At 45.9% G+C, this 21,967-nt stretch overlaps 1 protein-coding gene across 3 annotated transcripts in view; it reads right to left on the bottom strand.

Annotated features, from left to right (window-relative positions):
- LOC144107023 (uncharacterized) overlaps positions 1–21,967 on the bottom strand; it is a 204,923-nt gene that overhangs the window by 47,349 nt on the left and 135,607 nt on the right. The window lies entirely within an intron of this gene.

Below are 21,967 nucleotides of genomic sequence, written 5' to 3'. Positions count from 1 at the left end.
ACGCAATACCTGCTTGATCACTGCGGGTGTATGCAGTTCAGACAGGGATGGCCAAGGTCCGTCTGCGTCAACCGGCCCTGCTTCGCCAGTCATATGGCTCCGGGTCCTTAAAGTAGTATGCAGAGGGGGAGGACAAGTTCTGGAAATCCTTGGACGATCCTTTCCAATGCTTACTACGCTTTTATAAGGCCTGTGGCGAGGGCGACGACGTCGTCGCACCTTAGCGTCAGCTTCTCTGTGTGTGGAATTGTCTCTTGTGAATTGTTTGAGTATCGCTCATTCCCTTTTCAGGCGAGGACAATCTTTTGAGGCAGCGTCATGAGGGCCGCGACAATTGGCACACGTAAGGACTGTTGCCCGGCAAGCATCGCCGCTTTGTGGCTGAGTACATTGTGGGCACACGGTGGGGAAATTGCACAAACTACTCACGTGTCCTACCTTAATGCATTTCCGGCACTGGAGAGGCGTCGGGACGAAAGGCCTAACTACGTGCCGAAAGTGCCCAACCTTCACGCACGTTGGAATGCAGTCCCCTTGGGAGGTCAACTTGGTGCACTTTGTCCTCCCAAGACGCTGAGCTTGCAGCATGGCTACACCGTCGGTAGCTGGTTCAATCAAAATAGGCAGATCAGAGTCGCGTATGGCTACGTCGACGTCGTGTATGACGCTTGCCGTAGTGCCACTGCCTAGAATGACGTGGGAACAAACGCTGATGCCGCCGAGCATTCTGATGTTGCTCAAACTTTCAAGCGCGTTCCGGTCCATGACATCAATGGTGAGGACATTCCTAAAACCATTCACCCTCACATCTTTAATTTCTCCCGGGACACGAGCCTCCAGGAATGCATACGTGGCTTGCCTGTTGATGTGGCTGAGATTGTCTGTGGGAGTCTTCGGCACAAACAGGACAGTGTGTGCCGATGATCCTCGCTCCGTGGTGATCGTGGATGTACTCGACGACGAGGAGTCCTCAACCCTGCGCAGTCTCCGTTTGACCTTCTTGCTTAGGACTCTGATGAAGCCGTCGTCAGCAGAAGAGTCATCACTGGCGGCCGGGTACACACGATGGCCGAGCTGCTTGCGTTATTCGGGAAGCCAAGACGTTTCCTCTGGGCAGCAGCGACTGACCCACCGGACTGACGTCCAACAGCGTCAACTTCCATCACTGTCATCAAAAAAGAAACAGTGGTTTCATTATAATGTCGTAAATCAGGAAAAAACTGAAGAGGCGAAGGGACGGCGTTCTGGTCTAGAGCCACTTCATCGTGTTCCTTCTTTCATCAGTATAAAATTCAGTAAAATTATTGTATTTTTATTCTAGGGCAAGTAATTCTTGTATTATGTTGTTGTGGAGTTTGTTTTTTATGGAACTGTGTTGAGTGTGAAGTCACAGATTGTAGACAAATTGTACGATGAAGGCAGTGCATCTTGTCTTCGAGCAATGCCAGGCAATGTATCTAGCACTCCGAAGGGTTGGCACATCCTTTGAAAACGCAGGAGGACTGGCTTTATAGCTAGCAGTTTGTTGTTAAACAGAATTCTGGATGGGTACTTTGTGACTATGTGGTAGCATAAATCTTTGGGCATCGAATGAATTTTTAATATGTATGAGCATGTGAGCATGGTTCTTCTGTCTTTAAGTGACGGTTCGTTGGTTTTAACATAAAGGCTGTTAATAGGTGACGTCTTGTGAGCACCAGTTACAAGACGTAAACCTAAATTGTGCACTGGGTCTAGTCGTTTTAAGTACAATGACCTAGCTGAACCATATACTATACTACCATATTCTAAGTAAGACCGTACTACAGAGCGGTAAATTTTTAGAAGGCTTGCACTGTCAGAACCCCAGTGTTTATGTGAAAGGACTTGGAGTATGTTCAGAGATAGGGAAGTTTTCTTTTTGAGAGTGTTTATGTGTGGCAGTAATGTGAGCTTTGTGTCAAAGGTTATTCCTAGAAAGTTGTGCTCATCTTTAACTGGTAGTGTGACTTAACTTAGATACAGGGATGGATCAGTGTGGAGTCCTCTTCTAAGCGAGAATAGAACAGCTACTAACCTTTGCGCAGAAAACTTGAAACCATTTTTATCTGCCCTTGTGGTTAGTTTATTTACTGGCAACTGTATTTGCCTCTCACATGATGTAATGCCAGAGGATGTGCAAGCAATCTGGAGGTCGTCGACATAGACTGAATATATGATGGAGTTTGGAATTATTTTTGCTGGGGAATTCATGCTTACTACAAAAAGTGTGGTGCTTAAAATGCAACCCTGAGACACGCCGTTCTCTTGAAGTTCTTAGAAAGAGTTGTTGTGTTGTGTTGGGTTTAATGGCACATAAGCAGCTAAGGCTATCATGCGCCAGGCTCAAGGTATAGGAACACTTTTCTGTAGGTGGGAGGAAACATGGTTGTGTAGAGGACTTAAATTGCTATTTCGTTCTGGTAGTAATAAGAGAAAGAAGAAATTTTATAAATGGCTAAAAATAAATGTTTTCAAGAAGGTCAGATAACCTCAGTAGCCATCCTTGGCTGGGCAAGGATCCTGAAGCTCCCGACCATTCAAATAACCACCTCAGCCCTCTTCTCATGAAATGAGAAAATGGCTGAAATGCATCATATTTTAAAGCAAAGCTGTGGATCAAAGTTTACAGTCTCTGAAGAACATCTGCCTCTTTTAAAAAGCTAAAAACGGAAGATATATTAACAATGGCATTTTCGCCTAAAAGCAGCGCTGGGTGTAAAGGAATGTATTCATTAAAAAACTTCGTAAAGTGCTTATTTCTTAGTTTTTCGAGTTTTGCACACGAGAATAAAATATGGTTTATTGTTAGTTCGTCTCCACATCTTTCACAACGAGGTTTATCTTGTTTCGTTAGTAAGAAATTATGTGTAATGTGTGTATGTCCAATGCGGAGACGACATAAAATTACTTCAATAAATCGTTCCTGGTGCCTACAGGTCTTCCATTCACCCAGGACAGGTTTTACAAAGTGCAGCTTGTTGTTAATCTCGTTGTCCCAAGAGGCCTGCCATTTTTCTCTCAATTTATTCTGGACTGACTTGATGCAGTCCTTATGCGGTATGTTTACTGGTTTTATTTTTGCGTTAAGGGCAAGTGCGGCGCTTGCATCAGCCCTCTCATTTCCGCTGATGCCCACGTGACTGGGAACCCAGCAAAACTTTATTGTATGTCCTTATGAATAAGCTCGTATTACATTATGTATTATGTTTCCTATTAAGGGTTCAGTTGCATTTCTGGGGTTTATTGCTGTAATTACGCTGAGAGAGTCACTGTAGATAACACTGTTCTGTATGTTTTTCCTCAATATTTGTTCTACAGCTAGAGCAATGGCGTAGCATTCTGCTGTAAAGATTGAAGCGCACTGAGGCAGCCTGACTACTTTTTCCCATTTCCCTTGCACTATCGCGCTCCCTACATAGAGTGCTGTCTTAGAGCCATCTGTGTAGAAATCTGTGCAATTGTATTTTTCACTTACTCCAAGAAACTCTTGCTGTATATATTCCAGTAGGGTATGTCTTTTTTGAATGTGTGTCAGTGCGAAATCGCATACACCAGGAAACAAGTACCAAGGTGGCAACCTATCGGGTCTCTTGGCAACATCAGGAAGTGCATCTAGTATGTTTATTTCTTGGCATATTTCTTCAAAGCGGAGGAGCAATGGTTTTACAGATTGAGGTTTGTTGGTGAACAATGTTCTGGATGGGCATTTTGTAACTATGGTGTAACAAAGATGTTTCGGTAGGGACCTTATTTTCAGTACGTATGCACAGGTAAGCATTGTTCTCCTGTTGGTGAGGGTCGGTTCATTTGCTTCTACGTGAAGGCTATTTATGGGTGATGTTCTGTAAGCACCAGTTGAAAGGCGCAACCCGAGGTTTTGTACTGGATCTAGCTTTTTAAGGTATGATGGCCTCGCAGACCCATACACTATGGATCCATAGTCTAACGAAGAGCGTACTAGAGAGCGATAGATGTGCAATAGGCACCTCCTATCGTATCCCCAACGCTTCCGTGAGAGTACTTTAAGTATATTCAGGGATTGGGTGGCTTTCTTTTTTAGGGTGTTTATATGTGGTAGAAACGTTAGCTTTTTGTCAAAAGTTAAGCCTAAAAATTTGTGTTCTTGTTTTACTGGAAGTGTGGTGTCGTTCAAGTGGAGGGTGGGATTAATCTGCAGTCCTCTCTGCAGCGAGAAAAGAACCGCAACAGTTTTCTGTGGAGAAAACCTAAATCCATTTCTGTCTGCCCAAAGTGCTAATTTGTTTATTGTGAGTTGTAGTTGTCTCTCACAAGTTGCCAGGCTAGAAGATGTGCATGCAATTTGAAGGTCATCAACGTAGACCGAGTACATAATGGACTGTGGAATTATACTGGTTAAAGAATTCATTTTTACTATGAACAATGTAGTACTTAAAATGCATCCCTGAGGAACGCCGTTTTCCTGAGTAAAATTATTTGAGAGGGTTGCGCCGAGACGAACTTGGAAAGAACGGTTGGATAAAAAGTCGCTCAAATATTTCAGCATCCTCCCGCGGATACCAAGCTCTGCCAGGTCGCGAAGAATCCCGAACCTCCAGGTCGTGTCATATGCCTTCTCCATATCGAAAAAAACTTAAAGGCAGTGTTGTCTGTGTATAAAGGCCTCTCGGATTGTGTTTTCCAGGCAGATTAAATGGTCGACTGTGGAACATGTTTTTTTAAAACCACATTGGTGGACATCAAGAAGCTCTCGGGATTCCAGTATAAACATTAATCTAATATTTATAACACTCTCAAAAGATTTGGCAAGACAGCTTGTAAGGGTTATAGGCCTATAACTGTTAGGGGAGGTTGGTGGCTTTCCTGGTTTTAGAAATGGAAGAATAATGGCTTTTTTCCAAGCAGCTGGTATTTTCCCTACTACCCATATTTTGTTAAAAAATTTTAACAGAACTTCTACAGATTGCTCAGATAGATGGGATAGCATTTCATAATGAATTTCGTTGGGGCCTGGTGCAGTTTGTTTACCTATAGACAGTACTCTCTGTATTTCTTGAAGTGTAATCAAATTATTGTAAGGCTCGTTTGTGCTGCATGCCGTAGGGAGTCTTTGTTTTTCGGTTGTGTTTTTGTATTTTAAGAATGACTGTGTATAGTGGGAAGAAGTAGAAACTATAAAAAAATGTTGCCCCAAAATGTCTGCTTGTTCTTTAATACTTGTCTGAATTCCAGGATCCGTCAGCAGAGGAAGGGTGAATGGGGAATAGCTGCCATTTACTTTTCTGACCTGCTCCCACAGTTTTTTTGATGTTACCGAGCTGTTTATGGACGACACATAATTTTGCCAAGACATTTTTTCCGCGTTCTGCCGTATATATCGGGCTTTAGCGTTTGCCTTTTTGAAAGCTATTAGATTTTCGTGAGTAGGATACCTACGAAATACACCCCAGGCCTTATTTTGTTGTTTTTTGGCTTCCCAACATTCTCGCGTCCACCATACCTTGTTGTTCTGGCGCACCACGCCTGTGGACATGGGAATAGCTAGCCGTGCAGCATCGATGATACGCTTTGTAAGAATTTCATTGATTTCATCTATGCTAAGTGTTTCTGAGTAAACTTCCTCCAATCTGGCCTTTTCTCTAAACAACGCCCAATCAGCTAGATGTAGCTTCCATCGCCGTGGTTTGGTCGGGATGACTGCAGGTGAGGATGATAGGCTTATAAAAACTGGTAGGTGATCACTCCCAAACGGGTTGTCTAAAACGTCCCACTTAAAATCACTAAAAACAGAAGGTGAACAAAAAGACAGGTCTAAACTGCTCATTTTCCCAGACGTTGGGGAACAGTATGTGGCCTTTTTCGTATTTAAAAGACATACATTATTCGTCAGGATAAAATCTTCGATTATTTGACCTCTAGCGTCACAACGTTCGCTTCCCCACAGGGAGGAGTGAGCATTAAAATCCCCAAGTAACAGATATGGCTCCGGAAGTTCTCTGATCAGTTGCTGTAGATCATGGAGTGTTAACATAAAATGTGGAGGAATGTATACGGAACAGATTGTTAGTGTTTTGTAGCTTACGATACTGACTGCAACCGCCTCAAGTTTTGTTTTGAGTTTAATTTCTTGAGCAGGGACACCGCTTTGAACGACTATCGCGACGCCTCCCGATAGCCGATTTGCCTGCTCTCGATCGCGTCTAAAAGTTTTATAATGTTTCAGGATATGTACATGTTGTGGACCAAGATTGGTCTCCTGAAGGCATAAAGCTGTGGGTAACATTGACCCTAAAATATGTGTTATGTCGCTGTAATTCCGCATAAGTCCTCTACAATTCCAATGGATTAAAAAAGCCATGTTTATGTTTTTGAGAGGAGATGAAAGGGGATTTACTTAAGTAGTGGGCCCGTTATTAGGAGCCTGTCTTTTTTCCGCTCAAGAGAGCTGTTCCGCCTCTGTAGTGGAGGCGGAGTGGCAGTTACATCCATCGCCTCACGCGAGGCGCTGGAGGACCGCGGGGAAGCCGCGGGTTTGTGGGTTTCAGTCCTCCCCCGGTAGGGGGAAGTCCTGCGGGATGCCGACGCATGGACCGGCGCTCCCTGCTTTGACACTGGCAGGGCAGCTTTCGCTGACCCTGCCTAGGGCGTGAATGGTCCTGCCATTGGCTCGATGGAAGTGGCCTCGGCAGCGACCGGGGTGCTGTGTGGTGCACCGCCCCTGCGCACCACATCAGCAAAGCTGGATTTTGCTGTTAAGGAGAACTGGTTGGTAACGGCAAATCGCCTTCTTGCTTCTTTAAATGAAATGTTTTCCTTGGTTTTTATCGTGATAATCTCTTTTTACTTCTTCCAGGACGGACAGGCCCTGGAGTATTTAGCATGTTCTCCTTCGCAGTTAGCGCAGCGCAGGGCTGCGTCACATTCCTCAGAAACGTGATCTTTGGAAGCACATTTTGCGCACGTTTTGCGGCCGCGGCAGCTCTGTGAGCCGTGGCCGAACCTTTGGCAGTTGAAACACCTGCGAGGGTTTGGTATGTATGGTCGTACATTGATTTTCAAATATCCCACGTCGATTGTGTCGGGCAGGGTGCTGGTGTTGAACGTCAGGATCATGTGTTTTGTGTCTATTTCCTTGTTGTCCTTCCGGATTTTGATTCGGTGGACATCTATGACGTCTTGGTCGATGAGCCCTTCGAGCATTTCTTTTTCAGTTATGTGAAGAAAATCATTTTCCGATATTACGCCTCGGACAGTGTTTAGTGAGCGATGAGGAGTCACGGAGACCGGGATTTCCCCTATGGACGTTAGGTTGGAGAGCTTAGAATGTTGGACATTGTCACACAGTTCGAGCAGTAAGTCGCCGCTGGCCATTTTTGACAGCTTATAACCAATGCCTAGGGTTTCAGTCAAGCACTTTGACCCAAGGAAGGGGGATATTATTCTTGCCTGTTTATCTTGTTGTTCACTGTGGATCACATGATATTTGGGGAAAGTTACTTTTCTTTTTTGAAAGAAGTTGTCTGCCTCGTTCCGCCCTCTTTTGAGAGAGCGATCAGGTTTTGAAAGTTGGGGAGCCATAAAAAAACTTTGTTTTTCGGTCATGGTGCCAGCCACCCACCACGGAGTCCAACAAGGGGACGGGACAGGAACTTGATAGCAAGTCCTGCCCACGCCAGCTGTACACCTCAACTATAACCAAATATGACGCAACTCAGGGTAGTTGGTCACACAAGTTTAACCCTCGCCGCCAGGAAAAAAGGAAAAACCAAGAAGTGAGTAGGATATAGGAGAGTTGTGAGACAGAGATAGGAGAGTTAAAGATGAAGAGGAGGATAGGAAAAGGCGACTGCCGATTCCCCCCGGTCGGGTCAGGCCGAAGGTGCAGTCTGCAGGAAGCTGGGGCCAAAGTGGTGTGTTGCTTCCGCCAAGGGGCCTTAAGGGTCCAAACGCTCGGCATCGGCTCAACCACCAGGATCCCCTTTTCCCCGGACACGGCGATGCCACGCACGGCGAGGCGCGGGTGCTCGGGTCCGTGGTGATGCACAGTTCACCATCATCCCCTTGCGGAGATGTCCCTGCGGATGCTCGGGAACCCGCGGTGTCGCCACTCACCGTCGCGACGCCTGCAAGCTGCAGGCGCCCCCCTGCGGGGCAGTTCTTAGAAAGAGTGGCACCCAGGCGCACTTGAAATGAACGGTTGGACAAAAAGTCACTCAAGCATTTGAGCATCCAAACGCGGATGCCGAGGTTTCCAAGGTCCTGCAGTGTGCGAAACCTCATTATGGTTGGTGTCATAGGCTTTCTCAAGTAGAAAAATACCGAAAGGCAGGGTTTCTTGTGTATAAATGCTTCTCAGGCTGTGTTCTCTAGGCGCAGAAGATGGTCGGTTGTAAAGCATGCCTTTTTAAACCCGCATTAATGGATGTCAAGAAGATCACGGGATTGTAATACAAACATTGACCTAATGTTCACGATGCTTTCAAAGGATTTGTCAACCAGACTTGTCAGGGCTATAGGCCTGTAATTGGTAGGGGAGGTAGGTACTTTCCCTGGCTTCAACAATGGCATAACAATGGCTTTTTTCAAAGCCTCCGGTATCTCTCCTGATACCCATATTTTGTTAAAAAATTTCAGAAGCGAGTCTACAGCGGGTACGGACAGATGGGCGAGCATTTCGTAATGAACTTCATCTGGTCCTGGTGCAGTCTGTTTACCGGATGAAAGTACGCTGTTAATTTCTTCTCGTATAATTGGGCAATTAAATGGTTCGTCAGCCCTCCCCGCTGACGGCAGTCTTTTTTTTCGGCTGTGTTTTTATATTTTAAAAATGAGTCTGTATAATGAGAGGAACTAGATACAGTAGCAAAATGTTCACCTAATATATCTGCTTAGTTTTTTATGTCTGTTTGTACACCAGGGGCTGTCAGAAGTGGTACCGTGAACAGGGAGTAGCGACCATCTAGTTTGTGCACGGCCTCCCACATTTTTTTTCGGCGAGACATGGCTGTTTATCGAGAAAACGAAGCTTTGCTATGATGCTTTTTCGGCATTGCGACCTATATACTTAGCTCTTGTGTTTTTTCTTAAGTTTATTAGGTTCTCTTGCGTGGGTTATCTGCGAAACATACCCCAAGCTTTATTTTTTGTTTCCTTGCTTCTTTGCAATCTGGTGTCCAACACATTTTATGGTTGCGTCGTACTATTCCTGGAGATTGAGGGATAGCCAAGTGTGCGGCAGAAAGAATACAATTTGTGAACATTTCGTTTATTTAATTGACATTAAAATTTTGTAACGCAATATTTTCTAATGTGGCTTCTGTTCTTAAATGTCGCCAGTCTGCTAAATTGAGCTTCCAGCGCCGTGCTTTTGTCCGGGTGACTGATGCTGGGGTGACAGGCAGATATACACAGGGGGATGATCGCTTCCATAGGGGTTGTCTAAAACATCCCATTTAAAATCGCTAAAAACTGATGGAGAGCTAAAAGACAAACCTAGAACGCTCATTTTTCCTGAACTAGGAAAGCAGCAGGTAGGTTTACCGGTGTTCAGTAAAATATTTTTAGATAGCATAAAATCCTCTATGACCTGACCTCTTCCAGTCGAAAAAAAAAACTACAGAAATTTCTGTTGCGAAACAGAAATTTCTGTTGCGGGAGAGAAATTTCTGTTGCGCTACGTATATATCTGTTGTCCCAAAAGAAAATTTTGTTGCGACGACAGAACAATCTTGTTACTACAGAGTAATCTGTTGCGACGGCAGAACGTTCTGGTTTGGCTACAGAAGACAGAAGGCACGCTAGAGATTGTTCTGTAGCGACAACAGAACTTCTGTAGGAGCGACCGAATACACAACACAAGCTACAGACTGCTCTCTAGTAACAACATAAGTTTCGGACGCGCAAAAGAAACGTCAGACTTCTGTTGCGCCAAAACAAAGTATGTACGCTACAAATGTTACCATGAGAGTTAGCTTCATCGCGTATACTTGTAAGTTGTCCCAGCTAAAACGAATCAATATTTAGAAAAACAAAAGTTTTCCTCGCAATTGAAATGAAGTGATGAATTCTTAGGCAATGTGTAAAGTAGCGGCACTTATTTTTTCGTCCCTCCTACATCTTTAATAATTATTCGGCATTAATTAGCATTGTAAGCTTGTCTTTAAACAATAGGAAAGTGATCCACCACCCCGAAAGTGGTGTGCCTATGTGAAGTGACGGCTTGTACATTTTTTGTTCCCTCAACATCTACTCCTCATAAAGAAATAACTTTTGAAACGCGGATTTAAATGATCAGATGTTAACAGGAAAAGGTCGAAAGCTACAGAGATAGTCGGGCGCAGGTGCTTCAGACAAGGTAGCTTTAGCGTACGCTCTTTTATTTCGCGAAGATGAAATCCCGCCAAAATGAAGAATACCGCGTTACAGCGTGCTCGGTTTGTATGAATGCGCAGGAGTCGCAGTGCTTTTTAGCGATTGGGTAAAACGCTACGAGCTTAGCGCTTTCTCCTTTGTCCACTACATAACTTCGTGTTGTTGCTAGTTCGGAGATCACCAAGGGCTGTGTGACGCGTCGTTAGCCGCTGGTATGAATCGAAGCCATACTGAAAAATATTAAAATTTGTTGAATATTGTTTCCAGTAGGGGAAATGAGAAAATACTATCCATACGTTCCATAACAACATTCACTGCTTCTTAATTCCAAGGAACTCTTTTCTTTATTTCTAAACTTTTTATATCGAAGGTCAGCGCACTACTTCAATTATACCTTTGACCGTAAAGTTTCGAGACTGACTTATTTTCTTCTCTAGAAATGATTAACCAAAACAAATGTTTGTGCGTATGCGTAGCGCCACCTTTTTGGTCTATCCTGAGTTATTTATGTTAAATGCCGTGGCAGCCGCTAGATGGCCATACATGTAGAAAAATACGTTGTCACTAGTCGTTTGCACATTCTACTGTGACTGAATGAGGAAAGATGGACGTCCACCACGAACAGTGTGTAAGCATAAAATTCTTTGTGAAGCTTGGAAAGACAGCCACACAGATGTATGAGCTCCTTCGTGACGATTACGGCAACGAAACATTATCGCGGGTGTGAGTTTTCGAGTGGCCTAAGAGGTTAGTTTGGGGGAGAACGTCGGTGGAAGACGATCCAAGGCAGGGGCCCTCTTCAACCTCACGGAATGAAAACAGCGTGGTTCGGATCAAGAAATCGTACTTCGAGACCGCACCATCGCAGTCCGCGTGCTATCAGATGCTCTCGACATTAGTAAGACAACATGCCACCAAATTTCGCGTCAGGACTTGGGGAAACGAAAGCTGAATGCCAGACTTGTGCCACCCTCCCTCACACAGGACCAGAAGGACACGCGGGCATCAGTGAGCGCTGATTTGCTCTCCGAGGCAGAGAAGCATGCTGCATTCGTCGACGGCATCATTGCTGAAGAAAAAACACGGTGTTTTCAATACGATCCTCAAACAAAGAAGCAGAGCGCCGAATGGCGGTCCGCAAGCTCTCCGGCGGCGAGAAAGGTGCGGTGACAGAAGACCGAATCAAAGAATATACTGATAGTTTGTTTCGATGCCAGACGTGTGATACACAACGAGTTCGTCCCACAAGGGCAGACGGTGAATCAGGAGTTTTATATCCATGTGCTCCAACACATGCGTGATGCACTGCGACGCCGTCGCCCTGAGTTACGGGCATTTGGACAATGGAGCCTTCTCCACGATAACGAAAGGCCGCAGACTGCTCTGAGCGTGACAAAATTTCTCGCCAAGCACAGCATTACTGTACTTCATCATTCGGCATACTCGCCTGACCTCTCCCCATGCGATTTTTTCCTGCTTCCTTGTGTGAAGAGAGCCCTAAAAGGTCGATTGATGGGGAGCGTGGAGGCCATTAAAGACGCCACGATAATGGAGTTTACAGCATTGCCAAAAGAAGCGTTTTCCAACTGTTTCCAAGACCTCAAGAGGCGTTGGGAGCTGTGTATAGACTGCAAGGGAGACTATTTCGAATGGGTGCTGCACAAATGATTTCAATGTTTAACCATTTTTTAATAGACTCAGTCTGGAAACTCTACGAACAAAGGTTGTAATTGTTTGTTCGAAACTCCTTACAGGCTTCAATATTTGGGAATAGCCGTGAGATTGTGCGCTTGTGAGCATTTCCACCAATAATATATAGCATATTAGAAACCGTGCAAAACATTTGGGTGGCGCCAAATGAGGACTCTCCCCACTCATGAGTAATAGTAGCTGACCTCCTACAAAGCACGAGGCCCCAGATCCACATGCAGTTTCCGGTAATCACAAACCCATCCAGACATTTCGCACAATACTTAACAGCTTGAAAACTAAACACTGAGTCCTGGAGGTGGCATCGTAAACTCATTAAAATTATTGGGTCATCCTAAATACTCATGGGTGCCCACTGCTGAAAGGTATTTGCAACCTCTGCAGTGCAATCCAAGCGAAACATTCTTCAAATCCCGCACGAAGCTTCTGTACACGGAGGCCATGCGGCGGTACTGTTCAAAGGGTCCATATCCCAGGCACTGACCGACACAAGCGATGTGGAGGCAATGTCAACGCTCATCCCGGCATCCGGCTCTGCGTTTGATATCTACTTAAAACGGCGCCTCAAAGGGAAAACCGGCCATGTGCTCCGTGCGCAGCACGCGTAGAATGTTGGGGCGGGGGGGGGGGGGGGGGGACCTTTGCCCGACAAAAGAATAAAAACAAGCGCAAGCGGAAAGACCACTTTCGGGACACTCTAGAGAAAACGAGGGAGCGTAGTTGGGGGTACACTTAAGTGATGAAGAGCAGCGCACTTGAGCACGACAGTACTGAGACAACACTCCCAGGGTGCTGACTAAAACCTAAATGCTTATTCCGCAAATGGCGAAATGTAAGCACACAAGCTTGCGGAAATGACAAAGAAAGAGAGAAAAAACTTAAAGAAAAAAATTCTCATAACGCCTCAATGGGGGTGGCGGGGGGCTGGGACTTGCATGGGAGCTAATGGCACAAGAAACCAGCCGACATAACCCGGGTCAAATGCTGGATGGTTCAAAAGCAGCAGCCACGGTGGCACGTGCACAAAGGATTCATTCCTTCAGCAGAGGCTATGCTGAGACAGAGCTTGGAACAGGCTACCAGTGTGTCGGAATGAAGGACTTCCCAAACAAGAACGATGATGTTAAAAGTATTTTCACGCTGGCGGCCCCTTGAAAGGGAAGGTAAAGGGCGACAAGCGAGGTGGGAATGGGAAAGGGGGCCAGAAAGCCGCTGCCTCAGGGAGAGCAAGGAAAGGGAAAGTTGCTGAGTGGGCCAGGAAAGGTTTTTTTCATTTTATATTTTCTTTTAGAGGGACCCCGGTGGACGTGAATGGGGAGGGGCAGGAGAGGGGCGAGGGTAGATACGAGCTCGCCTAAGAAATAAAAATGGCCTCCTAAAATATCAGTTGGTCTCGGAGGCTACTGCTAAAAAGAAGGAACAAAGCGTCTCTGCAGCGTACTTTTATCAGCGTAATATCGCATACATCGCGATGCGCGAATCGGGTACCGTTGCATTATGGTCGCCGCTCTTCAGTATGTCTCAGCTCACCAGCGCTGGGCGCGTATGTAGATCGCGCTGGTAACCACTATGGCCTCTTCTGTACTTACACCAAGCCTCGTTTTGCCCCCTTATTTCTTCCTCGTCCTCTGTCTATGCGAGCAAAAGCCGTTTGTCAAGATGTATGCCGGGACAGTCGGGCGGATGAGCTGCTGGACTCGGGGGCCGCGGTAGTGCATCATTTGTTTTGCACGCCAGTATAGTGGTGTGTTAGTGCTGTGCCAGGGACATGTTTCCGCTTATTCAGTGCGCAAGTGAGCCCAAGCTGTATACATCGTCCTCGAAGACGCCCTGCTGAACTCCCCATGGGACATCGAAGACTTGGACAGAATAATGAACTGTTCTGGGGCGGTGACCACACGCGCAACGGCTATCTACAATGCCCGCCTCATCCATTTACCCGCTAAGTTCCCGTTGCTGCTAAGCGCATTCATGCGGAATGAGAAGGGACAGACGATTTGTAACGCTTGCATGTAACCGCAGAAAAACAATGAAGTGGCTGTGTGGAGGAAGGAGCACAGGAGGGAGACAACCAACGCGAAAACGAGCCTGATGGGCAGAAGGAGTTGCGTAGAGTGCGTATACCTGTTTTCTACTTTTTAGGCGCTATTCGAGGTTAAGTACGTAATATTTAAATAGATAGTATTAGCCGCGCGACACCCTTGAAAGGTACAGTTTGGATTCCTGCTACGAGAGGTGGCAGGGCGCTCGAGTGTTCAAGTTTTGTTGTCCGCGTCTAAAGGTGGGATGTTTTAAAAGGTGCAGTCGTTTTCAGTCCCAATGGTTGCACTCCAGCGCCGCCACGTAGCTGATGAACGAAGAAGACCGAAGCGCTAAGTTCCAAACAAAGCATATGCAGTATGGTATTTCCCTTTGCTTGTCCCGTCGAAGATTGCTCCATCACTGTAGTCAAGCACGCTGGTGTCTGTATACAGAGTTAAGAGCACACTTGTCTGCAGCGTTCGAGTGATGATCTACCGAGCAAAATAAACTAAATTCTAACGCGCGTAATGAGTCTCACAAGAAGTGCTTTCGATATGTGGGTTTAACGTTCCGAAGCTACAAGTTAGCGGTGCGCTGGGAATGTCCAAGTGGCGGGCTTCGGACTTATTTAGTCTACCTGCGGTTCCTTATGCGCTGACATCGCACAGCTGATAGGCGTCTGAAATTTCACCTCCATCCAAATGCGGCCGTCCTTGCCGGGATTCGCTTCCGCGGCCATAGCATCAGCAGCCGAACACTAAACCAGTAATCCAGCGCAGCAGGCAGACGATATTTGCGCTTGAGCACGGCGATAGAAGCCGCGTTTATATGAATGCCCCTGTAGCGTATCGCATCAACGTTGCGTTGTATCTCTTGCATGTAAATGGGATAATGTGCCATAAAGCGCGTTAATCCGCTAGTGGGATTTGGTGGAGGACTTTGACCAGAAGGGCGTGACTCATCGCTAATGTTTGTGTGTGCATGATACTTAGTCTATCCGCAGTTGCCCACCTGCGGGATGCAATCCATAATGCACCAGAAAGAAGTGACAAATGTCCCACAAGGGAGGTCGGTAACCGATACCATTCTTATTTTCTTTCTCCTTTTTCTGCCTGACAGTTTTTTTAGCCACCATTTTTTTCCTTTTTTTCCTGTGCTGTGCTTCTACCTCTTACTTCCGCCCGTGCCTAGTTTTTTGTTCTATGTTCTTTTTGCTATTATTTTTAAGACAAAGCTGTATAACTGTGTTTTCACCCCATATCTGATTTATTAGTTTTATTGAGAACTTCCCTCCCTTACTATGCGCTTAAAAACTAAATACAGCCTTATTTCTGTTGTCCTTCCGAAATTTATTTCTCTTGTCCTCCTATCTGTGCTTTCTGATTGTTTTTTCTTGGTTTCGTCATCTTTTTTCTCTCCTGTTTTTTCCTGTTCTTTCTGTATTATCGTGTTATCTGTTCCTGTCTTCGGATGGAGCCGGCTTTTACTGTCCTTGCCTTTTTTATTCCTCATTGTGCAAACATGTAAACATAGAGGCATATTTTTAGCTCAATATTTTGGTTCATGCTTTCTTTATATTTTCACAATATTCATTGCTTTATAATCGACCAGGTCTCCTTTGCGTTTTGTTCCCTGCATCGCCTTTAGTTTTTTTTTCCGTTTCTCACATCAGCTATTCTCCATCGTGATATTCATCCTCTGTTAAACGGAATTTCGGCGACAATCTCTGCACTTCAACTTCTTCCTGCTATTTTTTTTTACAAGCGTGCAGTGGATAGTTTTTCTCTGTACCTAAGGATTGGTTATTTCTAAATTTCTTTCTTGGTTATTTGTTTTTTAGCATCTAGATGAATTTATTTGCAATCCATTTTAAGCGCGCAATTCAGTGCTAGTCAACATTTTCCTTCATTTATTTTTTTTATTTCCGAGAGGGTTATTACTAGAGCGTCGTCCTGTTATTATGACACCGTGGTCAACCGTTTTTACCTGATAGCGTTCAAAATTGAATATTAATTACTTCCCTTTTTTTAAGAATTCTGGAAATGTTCGCTGAAACACTCCGTACTTTACGCTAAAAGATATTGTTGCTGGTCTGCAGTTTTGTCTTCAGTCAGTGCTCCTGGCCGTTCTTTGGGAAAGTTTCATTATGAAACTCCACGCAGCCTAGACATAATCGACCCAGATGGCAGTGCACCTGGGTATATCTTGAATCATTACAAGTTGCAGCAAAGTGCATTACTATTGTAGTACTCATTGCTTGGATAGAAGGTTTCTGGGATAGTGTCGTAACACCACTCATATCTGAGCAGTGCATGTGCCACTTACCTAATGCAAAGCTGAGCAGGTAAAAGTTATCTAATGTAAAATGGCCTTTGATTTTAGAGGAGTTCTTGAGACAACTCGTGAAACAATAGCAATGACATTGGAACTTCTGCGCATGCGGGAGGTGTGGGGTGCGCTCCCCAATGCCGCCGGCTACCCACCAGTGATACAATCGGTGCAAGCTTTCGCCTGGTTTGGGGCTCGGTTTATTTGGGGTGAAATGCTTGGGAGATGGGTCTTTGACCCCACCTTGAGAAGAAGAAAAATACCGTGTGCCTTGGCGCTCTTTGGCCTCAGATGCCCTTGCGCCATAAAAAAAAATCACAATAAAAATCAACATTTTTGCGCAGTTCTGTTCAAGGATACTACCGCATGCAATAATGTGGTTAGTGCTTACAATGCCGCATTACTGGTTCAATAAATCCTATCAGGCGATGGTTTCTTTGGCGACAATATTAAGGCTGGTACCATAAAAATAATTTTCGCAGTTTTGCAATGAGGCATGAAATATCGAATAAAGCATCTTGTGGTAAAATATGAATTATTATATTTGTGTGGACTTATCTGGAATCTTCCGCAGACGCGGAGCCGCAGTGAAGCAGACATGTTGAAGCGCCACAAGCTGGTGCTGAGGTACACGGCGTAGGAGTGCTGGACCTTCACAGCTAAAGTAAGTTTTGCATCAGTTTCTGTGTTGACTGTATTGTATTATTTATGTGCGCCACGGTTTTTTCTTCTGTATAAATTTTTTAAATGCATAACTATACAGTATATGATACACGCATCTCCGCTGCCCGTGGAAGAGGCTGAAGTGTAAAAAAAAGAAATACTGACACATTATTTGAAATCTTTTTTGAGCAGAGGCAGACAGACATGGGCCACTTGCTTTCATATTTACGTCTTTAGGTGGATGGGTCCATGTGTGTATCGCAAATAAATGCATCGAAAAGTTTGCTGCAAAATCACATCTTTAAAATATGTAGGTATAAAATATCGCCAAGCCAATCTGGACGTGGTCATGCATGCTGTGCAGCATTAGTACCCCGGACGCATGAGGAGTGCCTGAAGCCGAAGCATCGATAACTTTATTACGATTTACCTAAATGCTGCTTTTACGCGACTGACACATAACAAATCGGTGTACATGAATGATTTGTCTCTCCAAGAGGCTAATTAACGACGATTTATGTTTCCGTTTTTTTTTTGTAATTCGATGTCTGTGAAAACAATTCCATTAAATACCCGCCTCGATGCCTGAGTTCCTCGGCGTTCAGCTGCTAATGCCAAAATCGAGGACTCCATCCCGACTGTGGTGGACCTGATTTCGATGTAGGCGAAATTGAAAACTGTCCAAGTGCTGTGCGCTGTAAGAGCACATTACAGAACATCATAAGGGAGTGATTACTCACTGGCATCCACCCAAGCGCAGCCGTTAGGCTACAAAGGAAATCTGAGTAATTACTCCCTCTTTACAAATCTACTCCACTTCAGGCGATTCTCCTAAACATTTGACTAGTACAGAACATCACGTTGCCTAGATGACTGTGGAGCTCCCCATTATGTCGTCCCTCTTAGCCAGTGTGTCGCATCGGTAACTAGACCCCACAATTACGAGAAGTTTATTTAGTGCTAATTTTCAACTAGTGCGTCTTTCTAGGCATCTGGCTTCAATTTTTGATAATTTAGGAAGCAAATTTTTATGAAGATGTGTTCACTGGCACAAAAACGTTTCGATTAATGTTTCATTCACATCTGCATGTTTTTTTCTCCGTGCTGGTGTTCCTGTTCAAGCACCTCCTCCGCAATTTCGAGACTTGGACTTAAATAACCCAGAGGGTATTTAGGTCCTACCCAGAGGTGTTGTTCTGCATGTGTTTTGCATGCTCACCCAATTGTCTGTGCTGACCTGGCAGGTTTGTATGCCTGGAAAGAACTGTGATGGCCAACCCACCTTAGGAATATTTCGTCATAATTGCATCTAGTAACATTCCACGCTACTCAATATTTTGATATTAGGAGAGAACAGTGACAATAGCTTGCGAATAGATCGTAGGGGAGTAAACAACAGAATATCACAGTACGGAACATCAGAGTGCTGAACATCGCAATGCAGACTGTCAGACCACAAAACAACGAACTACGGAACAACAGACTACAGGCTACAGAACGAGAGAATACAGAACGTCAGACTACAGAACGTCGGGCAACGTGTCAAATTTACAAGACGACAGACCAGAAATATTTTGCTGTCTTTTTCGACTGGGCTGCTATCAGTTTTCTGACGGTAACTGTTTTAAATGGTTCTCCAATTCAAGTTGTGTTACTGCAAGATGTGGTTGAAGATATATGCCACAAAGTGTAATGGTTTTGTAAGCAACCACAGTGTCTGCCACGGCTTCGAACCTAGTTTTCAGTTTGATCTCGCCAGCTGCTACTCCACGTTGCACAATGATGCGTACGCCTCCCGAGAGTCTGCTCGCCCCCTCTGGGTCACGGCGGAAGACAATATATTTCTTTAGCCCTTTTGTGCGCTGAGGGCCTAAATTGGTTTCCTGTACACATGAAGAAATAGGGGAAATTGTTTTTAAAATGTCTTTTATGTTATTATAGTTATGTACGAGACCTCTGTAGTTCCAGCGTATTATGAAAGCCATCTTAATGTTTTGTGCGTGTGTGCAGATAAAACTAGATTAACTTTGATTTGGCCCCGTGACTCTGACCCTCAAATTTGTTGATCGCCTCTGCAGAGGCGCTGGACGACCGTGCAGAACGCACCCTGACTTTTGAGTTAGACTTTGACCTGTGGGAAGGGGCCTTGAGGCCCGCTGACCCGGGGGTCTGCGCAGCCTGCTTTGAGGTTGGCGGAGTAGTGCTAGCTACTCCACCAGCGGCGCGGATACCCTTGCCATAGGCCCACTGCGTGCGGCCTGGACAGGTACTGGAGCCTGGTGTTGGTGCGCCGCGCCGACGCACCACATCGGCGAAGTTGGCTTTTACCGTGAAGGTGAATCTGTTTGTTTCAGTACATCGCCTTCTTGCTTCCTTGAAAGAAATGTTTTCTGTAGCTTTCAGAGTAATTAGTTTTGTTTAGTTTATTTGGGCTTAACGTCGCAAAGCGACTGAGGCTATGAGGGACGCCGTCATGAAGGTCTCCGGAAATTTAGACCACCTGGGGTTCTTTAACATGGACTGATATCGCACAGTACACGAGCGTCTAGAATTTGGCATCCATCGAAAATCGACCGCCGCGGTCGAGATCGAACCCGCGTCTTTTGGGTCAGTAGCCGAGCCCCATTACCACTTAGCCACTGCGGCGGACTTTCAGAGTGATTATTTCTTTTTCTTTCTTCCAGGACGGACAAGCCTTGGAGTATGCAGCATGGCATCATTCACGGTTAGCGCAGCGTGGGGTTGCAACACATTAATCGAATTGGCGGTCGTTCGAAGGGCATTTCCTGCAAGTTTTGCGGCCGCGACCACTCTGTGAGCCGTGACGGAACCTCTGGAAATTGAAACATCTGCGTGGGTTGGGTATATATGGCCTTACATTAGTTTCAGGTAGCCGACTTCAGTGCTTTCAGGCAGTGTGCTGGTGTTGAAGGTAAGGATCAGGTGTTTTTGGTCTATTTCTTTGTTATCGTTCCGGATCTTTATCCGCTGAACATTTATGACATCTTGGTCGGTAAGGCCTTCAAGCATTTCTTTTTCAGAGAGGTGGACAAAATCTTTTTCAGATGTGATGCCTCGGACGGTGTTTAGAGACCCGTGTGACGTGATGGAGACAGAAATCTCCCCTATTGATATAATGTTTGCAAGTTTTGAGTGCTGGACGGTGTCACTTAATTCAAGCATAAAGTCACCGTTGGCCAATTTTGAGACCTTGTACCCAAGGCCCAAGGTATATGTCAGGCACTTTGCTACCGAAAATGGGGATATAAGCCTTGCTGATTTTCCTTCTGTTTTGCTATGGGCAACGTGGAACTTTGGGACTGATACTTTTCTTTTGTGGAAAAACTCTTCATCGTTCCGCTCTCTTTTGAGAGAGCGATCAGGTTTGGAATAGAGGGGGTGCCATGAAAAATTGAATTTTTCAGCCATGGTGCCAGCCACCCCCCACGGAGCCCAACTAGGGGACGGAACTTGCAAGTAAGTCCTGCCCACGCCAGCTGTACACCCGAACTATAACCAAATATGGCGCGACATAGGGTGGTTGGCACACAAGGTTAACCCTTGCCGCCAGGAGAAAATGAAAAAATTAAGAAGTAAATAGAGGACAGGAGAGTTGTAAGAAAGAAGATAGGAAAGTGAAAGATGAAGGGGAGGACAGGAAAAGGCGACTGCCGATTTCCTTCGGTCGGGTCAAGCCGGAGGTGCCGTCTACAGGAAGAGCCAAAGTGGTTTGTTGCCTCCGCCGAGGGGCCATAAAGGTCCAAACGCTCGGCATCGACTCAACCACCAGGTCCGCTTTACCCCGGACACGGCGATGCCACGCATGGAGAAGCGCGCGTGCTCGGGTCATGCACTGTTCACCATCACCCCCCCTGTGGGGATGTCCTTGCGCATGCTCGAAAATCCGTATTGTCGCCACTCACCAACGCCTGCAAGCTGCAGACGCCCCCCTGCGGGGCCCGAGGTGACAAAGACGGGCCGATATAGGGCAGGGCTTCTGGCGCGTTTGCCCTTTAATGCGTAGAACTTCTGGTCCCAATCACAAATTTCGCCAATGGCTGCCCGAAGCCTGCTTTCTTTCTCTTTCTCTCTCGCTCTTTCTCTCTCTTCCTCTTCGTGAGCTTGAAGCGCGAAGGAGACGGTAGCAACGCAGCGTCGCACGTCTTAGGACATGAGAAGGCGGAGCAACCTCACAGCTGCAGCCATTGAGAGTGAGCGTATCAAAGCTGCGACGGTCGCGGCCGGGCTGTACAAGCCGGGCAGTGCTGTACAAGCGCGTGTTATTCCGGACTGAGCAGGCGCGTGCCGCTCGCACGCCCTCCAATTCGAACTCTCTCCCTAGAGTCAGTTGCTCCTCGGCCTTCACGGACAGCAGACGTGTGCTCCCTCGACCTCGTCTCCAGGCTGCTCGCCGCATCTTGATAAGAAGCACTGCAGATGCTGTGAGGAGAGCTGATGACATGGCTGCGCCACGATTTTGAATGGCGTCGCAATTAAAGAAGCCGGGCCGCAAAAAATTATGGCCGGCGTAAGCAGTGCTAGTGCACCTATTACGCCTTTGACTAACTGCGCAAATCGCCTGTAATTTTTTAAAATTAAGGCATGATGATTGCAGCGCACGTAAATGCTCGCCACATCTGTGCCAGTATTGCCGATGCGCACATTCGCCGCAGTGCACACTGTCATTGACGGGAATGATGAGTGTGTGTGAGGCCGTGCCGCACGTAAACAGCGACGCGCAGGCGACCCGCACGATGCGATCTGTCGATGCAGGGGCGCCGATGCATTTTGTTAGAGAGCGCTCAGTAGCACCACTGTATCACAAGTATCCAGGCGGGGTGAGCTCTTGCGCATGCATGCAACTCTCTTGAAA

This window comes from Amblyomma americanum, chromosome 10 (genome assembly GCF_052857255.1).
Source record: "Amblyomma americanum isolate KBUSLIRL-KWMA chromosome 10, ASM5285725v1, whole genome shotgun sequence".
NCBI lineage: Eukaryota > Metazoa > Arthropoda > Arachnida > Ixodida > Ixodidae > Amblyomma > Amblyomma americanum.
This window is presented reverse-complemented; position numbering and strand designations above follow the sequence as displayed.